Source organism: Cupressus sempervirens, chromosome 5, assembly GCF_028749045.1.
Source record: "Cupressus sempervirens isolate cs-2001-9-10 chromosome 5, ASM2874904v1, whole genome shotgun sequence".
Taxonomy (NCBI): Eukaryota; Viridiplantae; Streptophyta; class Pinopsida; order Cupressales; family Cupressaceae; genus Cupressus; species Cupressus sempervirens.
In genome coordinates, this window is record NC_143122.1 from 837,235,194 (window position 1) to 837,243,211 (window position 8,018).

The 8,018-nt window shown below is 36.9% G+C and overlaps 1 pseudogene across 1 annotated transcript; it reads right to left on the reverse strand.

Annotated features, from left to right (window-relative positions):
* Positions 1-318: 318 nt before the first annotated feature.
* On the reverse strand, positions 319-5,789 carry LOC149558481 (uncharacterized; annotated as a pseudogene). The gene is made up of 7 exons (XR_016365035.1): positions 4,841-5,789; positions 3,165-4,250; positions 2,961-3,036; positions 2,698-2,840; positions 1,387-2,603; positions 798-1,304; positions 319-664 (listed from the first exon to the last, which is right to left on the reverse strand). The product of XR_016365035.1 is annotated as an uncharacterized LOC149558481 (transcript).
* Between the last annotated feature and the right edge of the window lie 2,229 nt (positions 5,790-8,018).

An 8,018-nucleotide genomic window follows, 5' to 3' on the forward strand; every position in this document is an offset into this window, starting at 1 on the left:
GCATCTATATTATTTGGTGTTTAAAGAGGCAAATATCCTGTCGGGGATATTTCAGTGGTATCAGAGCCTGTTTTGCAAACCATTTGACGAATTGCCACAGTACATTGTTTGGATTTAGTGACCTTTATAGCTAGGGTCACTTCAGAAACCTATTCAAAGGAGGTGAACTTCTCAACTCTATTTTATGGCTCAATGTTCAGGTATGGCAGCCACAATCAGCAACACATATAGCATGAATAAGCCATGACCAGCACATGCTGACTTACCTGCTCCAGATATAGAGAAACATTAAATATTTATAATCCAGGCATAATCATATGGCATGAACCGAGCAGAATCAGTAAATTAAACTTAGGCACATGAGAAATTTCAGATAAAAATGTCATTGAAATACAATGGCCAAAGGCATCTAAGTAATGCCGATGGAACAAAGTGAACTAACACTCCATTTGACATCCCTGAGAAGTAGTCATGCGTATCCCGGAGAACGAGTCATGTGGGTTTGATATAAAAGTAGCTCTGAATGCAATATTGAATATGAAGCAGTCTCATAGATAAATCAAAAACTTTTCCCTGTATCCTTGCATTTGGCAGGGAGTCCTGGTGCACTGCAGCCCTTGCCATACAATGATTCGTTCTGCAAAATAAAATGTAGCAGTTGCAACTGAAAATAAAATGTGTCAAGTGCAAAACATGATAACCACAAGGTGACTCGTTTCCTTGAGTGTTGAAATAAACAACGGACGAATTTCAACACAACAAAAGATATATACACACATTTCAAAAACTTTACATACCTTGAGCCGATTTTAATTCCAATACGGTATCATAGTATAACACTATCAATTTGCTAGAAGTGCCCATAACCTCCGGAAAGCCTCCATTGCTTTATCCTCTTCGTCCATCGCAAGAAGTGATCCTCTCTCTATATTGCACACACCCTCAGAGAAAAAATCTATGGCTATTCTGAATTCTTCTGCTGTGTGCCACCTGGAATGTTTCCTGAAAACACCTATCCATACCCATCTACCATTCTCCACTTCTGTTTCAGATACCTCATCATATGTTTGAGAGTTTGCAATGCGCAAGCGTATACTTGGAGTGACACAATTTACAACAAAGCATACAATAGTAACATTGCTATTGGGAGAACTCTTAGGCAGTAATTGAGTGGACTGTAGCCCATCAATTATCTGGCCATCCAAGGAATGGAGGAGAGAAACCCGTGGAAAGGTGAACGAACTTAGAAGTGAGGCTGCGTCAGGGACAGCGCGTGTACATCCTATTACTTCACCTGCCCAATTCTGCATATTCATTGCAGAAATCCAATGAATGCACAATCAAGCTATAAAAATAGAATTCTAAATTCGTAAAAACTATTATTACCTGTATGCTTTGAATGCAAGCTTCCACACCTGCTCTCCTGTTTGCTATCAGTTCCACTCTCCTTAATTTTTCCATGCTCTCCAGACTCTCTATGCCTGCCGTGTCCCACCTGCTATCAGCTCTCAACACCTCTAATGTTCTGCAATGTTCCAAACCTTGAATTTTCTCAACGTTGTAGCAACCTCGGATTTCAAATTCTTGGAGAGAAGTTAATTCTGCAAAGCTGGGAAGCCCATCCAACTTGGGACATCCAGATATCGTCAGCTTTTGAATATGTACCAGACCAGCAACACCTCTGATGTTCAACAGCATTTCACACTTCCGTATTTCTATGTCCTTGACTGTAGTTGGCAAGACTTCAATCTCTGTTAGATTCTCGTTATTGTAAATGTAGAGATTTTCAAGGCTGGGACAAGAGTCCTGAGAGATGGAAATCTTGGACACTTTTGTTTTCAATAGTCTTATCCTCTTAAGGTTGCACAATGAAGAAGTCAATGACCCAGCTGCACCAGCCCTAAAATGCAATTCACTGATTGGACACTCCTCAATTTCCAGAGTTAGAAGATTATTCAGTTGCCCTATAGAGTCTGGCAAGTGCACCAAGTTGGTGGAGATTAATATCCCAAGATGAGTCAAGGCAGACAAATTTCCAAGAGAAGTTGGCAAGCTTGTCAACAAGTTATTAGTTCCTATTTCCATCCGCTGCAACTTGCTCAGTTTACAATGTCCATTGGCAGTTCCTTTAATCTTGCCCAACCAAATAATTGAATCTCCTTCAAGGACGCCTGATTTGTGATGTGAAGAGGCAACTCCTCCAATTGCCTGAACCCACTTAGGCTCACATACTCAAGCTTTATCATGTTTTCCAAAATGTTCGACTCTAAGGTGAGTTTGAAACAGAAACTTAGGTAAAGATGTTGGAGTAGTATCAGCTTCTTAAAAGATACCGGCAATGTGCTGAATTGTGCACATCCGTGCAATTCTAGATGCCTCAGACTTTTCAAATCACCAAAACTGCTAGGTAGGGATGATAGCTTAAAACATGCTAATTTCAGGTGTTCCAGTGATCGGAGAAGGCAAAATTCTTCTGGCAGACTCCTCAGGCGATTTCCACCAAGCACTATTTTTTTCAAATGGTTAAGATGTCCTATTGAGCTTGGAAATATCTGAAGCTTATAACAATTAGCAATGACCAACTGTCTCAACTGTTCTGGAGCCTGCAGAAATATTGTCAATGAGAAGGTTGAAAAACATGAAATTATAAAATTTATTCAGATTAAACTGAAAATCAACCAAAAGGAAACAGCTTACATCACTGTCATTCTCCCACAGTTCTTCTAAGTGATTATCCCTCTTTTCTTCATTGATTTCCAGAACTCTTAAATTTTTTAACGAACTCAATGAGCTTAGGTTTCTCTGCCCAGGGTGAAACCAGCGAAGCCACACAAGCTCTCCTGGCATATCACCCATTCCTTGATTATAGTGATTTCCTCTAGCTTGAAAAATCTTTAATCCAAGAGAAGAGGGTTGGAGGTTACAATATCCAATGCTTGTGTTCACTATGATATTCCCACCTGAATATCGAGGAGACTCCTCAACTCCATCTATGTATCCATCTGTAGTAGACATGATTCCTCGAATACCAATTCCCTGTAAATTTTTTATGTTGACAAATCAATAATAAGCTTCTAAAAACAGCATTATTGTTGGAAATAAGGAAACAAATAAGGGCCAACGGATGTTGTTGGTGTGATAATCAATTCATGTATTAGGCTCACCTGTGCTTTCTTATCAATTTTAATAATTTGTTGTGGAAACCAAAGTCGGTAAGGTGATTGTTGATTTGCAATTTCTCTCCCTAGATCTCTAATATGATCATGCATTCTTATATGGTCATTATTGTCCAACTCAACAAGACATTTATTTAAAAGCCGTTCCCAACTGTGTAGACCACTCCACCTTGATCCATCCCAAACTGCAATGGCAGAAGTTTTCTCTTCTCCTATAAAGAAGCAAGCAATGTCTAAAAATATCTCCTTCTCTTCATCATCTAAGACATCATAACTTACTTTTAATATCTTCTTGATATCATTGGGCATTATCGTAGAGATCTTGTCTAGTTGAGTCTCCCAAGAATCTTTGTATGATTCTCATAAAGTTGTGCTCCCAAAACCTTTAGAGACAACGGCAGTCCATTGCAAACATTTAAAAAATTCTCGACCAGATCTTCAAACCCTGAAAGTGGAGAAGAATTTAAGAAAGCATGCCAACAAAAAAGTTGTTTTGCATGCGAAGCATCCAACTCTTTCATTTTGTAAATTGCAGAAATACCCCAAGATTTCAGCACATCACGCTCCCGTGTAGTAACTACAATCAAACTGCCCCATCCAAGACTGTCCTTGATAGGTAATAAGGCATCAAGTTGGTCCGCATTGTCCACATCATCTATAACAATAAGCACCTGAACAGATTTTAATCGACTGGCAAGCATACCCTTCCCTTCTTCTATATCATCAACTCGCACATCTTTGAGACCAAGGTCCTCCAACAGTTTTTTCTGCTTCTGGTGCAATCCGCCTTTTGCAGCTGCATCCCTTACGTCTAATATAAAACTGCACCTTTCTATATTTGTGTACTTATTATTGTATATTTGTTTAGCAAGAGTGGTTTTTCCGGAACCACCCATACCACATATTCCCACAAATTGCACAGGATGGTGAAATTCAGCAGATTGCAATGTTCTTGTTTCAAAATCTTTTACAGCTTCATCTAAACCAACTGGATGTTTGGCAACCACCAACGGTACATGCTGAATGACTTTCAGAACAGAACTAACGATATTCTTGAGCAGCCTCCCCTCATCACTAAATGTATACACCAGCAGGAAACAGAAGAAACATTGCTTTATCACAGATATGCATATGGAAAATAAAGAAATCAAATATATTCTTAAGCTTCATATCTTGTCATCAAATATATACAGTAGCAGCAAATGTTGGGATTCAATTGTATAGTTTTTATTTCCATCATCTCATCAGGATGGATTTATGTAATGCGATAGGCATCGAATAGATAATTAATTCTTATGAAAGATGGGTTCACATGAGTGTTAAGTAGACCACTAATTTTTATGACAGATGAGTTCACAAATCATTACTCTTGCAATTTGGATCAATAAATGTCTCACAAATTCTATAATTGAATCTGACTAAAAATTATACAATTGAATCCTAATTGAAATAACATAAGATGACACAAACTATATAATTAAATCTGGCTCAAAAACTATATAATTGAATCCTGGAATATGACACTGCATAAAAATCTTAACGTATCAGAACAGATATTGCTTCAATCCCCGTGTATACCAAAATGGTGAAATTAAAAAAGTGCACAGGATGCAGAGGAATGTGTATAACAAAACGCATGAGTGTTGGAGATATTGTGTACTCACTCTTTGTTATTAACGATGTGACCGATATTATAAGAAACGTTGTGGAGTGCATTCTTCCATTCCTGAAGCTTTTCTGAAGTGTATCTACCCTTCTCTTCGTGCCGGGAAAATGCTTTAACATATACTCCTTTTGCATAGCGAACATCATCAGGCTGAACATGGTAAAAAACAGGAACAATTGGCGCCCCACTTTTGAGCATAAACGAAAGCTCGGCCAAACACCAGGGGGATTGGGCATAATTCTGAGAAAATATAGCTAGATGAAGAGAAGCATTTTGCATTGCATCTTCTATTTCTTTAGGCAAGCAATCCCCCAATTCAAGCTCTTCTGAATCCAGAAAAACCCTTAATCCCATAACATTACAGAGAACATTGTAAAGAGAGATTGCAAGAGTGTGTTTCACATCTGGGCCACGATGATTAATAAATACATCGTAGGGCGCCTTTTTTGGAGCACAAGTAGATGGAGAGGGCGCGACTCCTTGAAAAGCATTTGCAACCTCATTCTCTGGTTGACTACTTGCTCTGGCTACAGATGCCATGGTGGTGTTTGGTTGAACTGGATCCTCAGAACAAAAGAGATCATACCAATTCAAGCAGCATGAAAACAGGCTTACCCGTGAAGGAGTAGCTGAAGTAGACGCCATTGAAGTCAACAGGAAGAAACAATAAAAGAGAAACCTGTAAAAGCAGGGTCTTGATGAGGAGGTGAAACACTAACAAGTGAATTTGTAAGGGATGTATAAACAATGAGAACTGAAGATTCTTGGAAGAACTGCAGAGTTTTGTGGGAGGAGGACTGGCTTTACCCAACAGAAAGCGTGTAGAGTACGTAAGGAATCACAAACACGGTATACCTTACCAGACTGGTCTTTGTCCATTAGAATAATTGAGAACCGGACTCAAGATTTTGACTTAGTCATAGGTGCTCGTCTTTAGGTCCGTTTCATACCGTGTTTCAGACGATGCATGAAGAGGTGAAAAGAAGATGGACGATATGGAGATGTAATGGATTTTAAAATGATGTGAGAATGAGATGATTTTATTTTTGAAAAGTTGAAACTTGGCTTAGCAATTGCTAGGAGAACAATCTAATTTAAGAGATGGGCCAAGGCACATGGATTATTTAAAGTTTTAAATGGGTATAAACAAAGAAGGAAAAAATACATGCCAAGGGAAATAGTTTAGTAGATGACATGTTAAATTAAGATTAAATTCTAATAGGTAATATGCATAGTTTGTAGAGAGGCTTAAGAGCATGTTTAAAAAGTTTGTTAGTTTGTTTTGTTTTTTTTTTTACTTTTTCCTTTTTTTTAACTTTTTCTTTCTTTTATTTTTTGTTTTTTGTTTTTTTTGTTTCATAGTAAACTTTTTTTTTTTTTGAGAGGGAATTTTGCCCAGTATCAAAAGTGTCAAAGGGGTTTTTTATTTGTTGATGAAGTTGAATGATTATTAAATGTATTCATCACGAATCAAGTCTTGTTGAATGTACGGATTCTCTTAAGAATCTTGTAGCTATATGTAACGTCTCGCCAAGAAACCAGGAGAAATTAACCTAAAACGTCATTAAGTTTGTTAAACATTTTTTTTTAAAGATTAGAACAATCAATAGATAACATAGCAGAAGCAATAACTTGCATGCATACATAAGCAATACATTAATGGTTACATCTATCAAGGGTTCCATAATGTATAATCACACACATAAGTTTTATTAAGATTAAATTTGATATGTAAACAAAGTCCATGTTATAGAATAACCATAAGTACAAATTCACATGAAAGAAAATACAAGTACGTAAGATGCCACATGGCATAACCAAAATGCATAATCATCCTCTATATGAGTCACAGGGTATGAAATGTTAAGAGAATGTACATCATGATAAGATACAACATCTCATAGGATCTCAATTAATCAAAGTACAATATACCATAATATGATCATAGAACATAATCACAAGAACAAAAGAATAGAATATCAACACAAGTTACATCCAACATCAGCATCAAGTTGTTGGATCTCAATGGTATAAGGAACACTACCAACTGACCTCATGGAACCTAAATGGCCCACTCCCATCATGTTGAGGAGATAATGTCAAGTCCCAAATGGATAACCATCCAAAAGTCATAACAAGAATCTAGGTCAAGGAATCCTGATATCAACCTATCTCAAAGGTACCAAGTACACAAGTAACATCTAATCTTAGAGGCAACAAAGACATGTAGGAAACCTAATATGCTTGCGGGCAAGTATCATTACATGAGTCAACTCAAAAGTTGCCCTGACAACCTCTTTGGACTCCAGCCCCCAGGTGACTCTATGGGACATTAGTATCATTTCTTACAGGCAAGGCATACCAACAAGGCAAGGTTGCAACCAAGCATCCTCTCTCTCTCTCTCTCTCTCTCTCTCTAGCATGTACTAGCACTCGAGGCATGGGCGAGGTAATACACTTACTCTTATTAATTCATTTAAACCTCGTTAATGAAATGTTATTACTTATTAATACAACTTACAATGGGTTACCCCAGGCAACCTCTTTAGGGCCCAAACCTCCATTGCAAGCCACTTCCCAACATACACAAAGATAACCTACCCTAAGCTCATAACAAATTGTCATAAAATCACAATAACCACCTCAATCCTATATGAGCAACTAGAAAGAACAATAGATAACTGATCAACCCTCAACGGTTATAACACGAAAATCACAACATGAGCTTACATAATAGAATTGGTTCTCCACAGAAACACGAGAATGCATCACAACAATTGGGAATGAAATAATTGTCACTAATATCAAATAACAACATTTTTAACAATCACTTCCCAAGCCACTCCTAAACATGCTTAATTGGTCAAAATACTAGTTTTTTTCACTAGAACCCATCACAAGATAAAAACACAAAAAACCTCAATAGGTGTATAAAAAGAGTTTAGTTATTTAATTATTTTAGTTTTTCTATAATATGTCTCTAAAGTGAGATTTGAGTAATAATTAGAGTTTTTGTTTGCCAAGGTTTCTCATAAAAATAAAGGGTTTCATATAGTTTAAAAATTCATATTTTCCAAATAAATAATTAGCATTAAATAATAATTAAAATTTAAAGATAAATAAATTTTAAATTAAATAATATTAAATAAACTAAATTTTTAAACTATATAAAAATA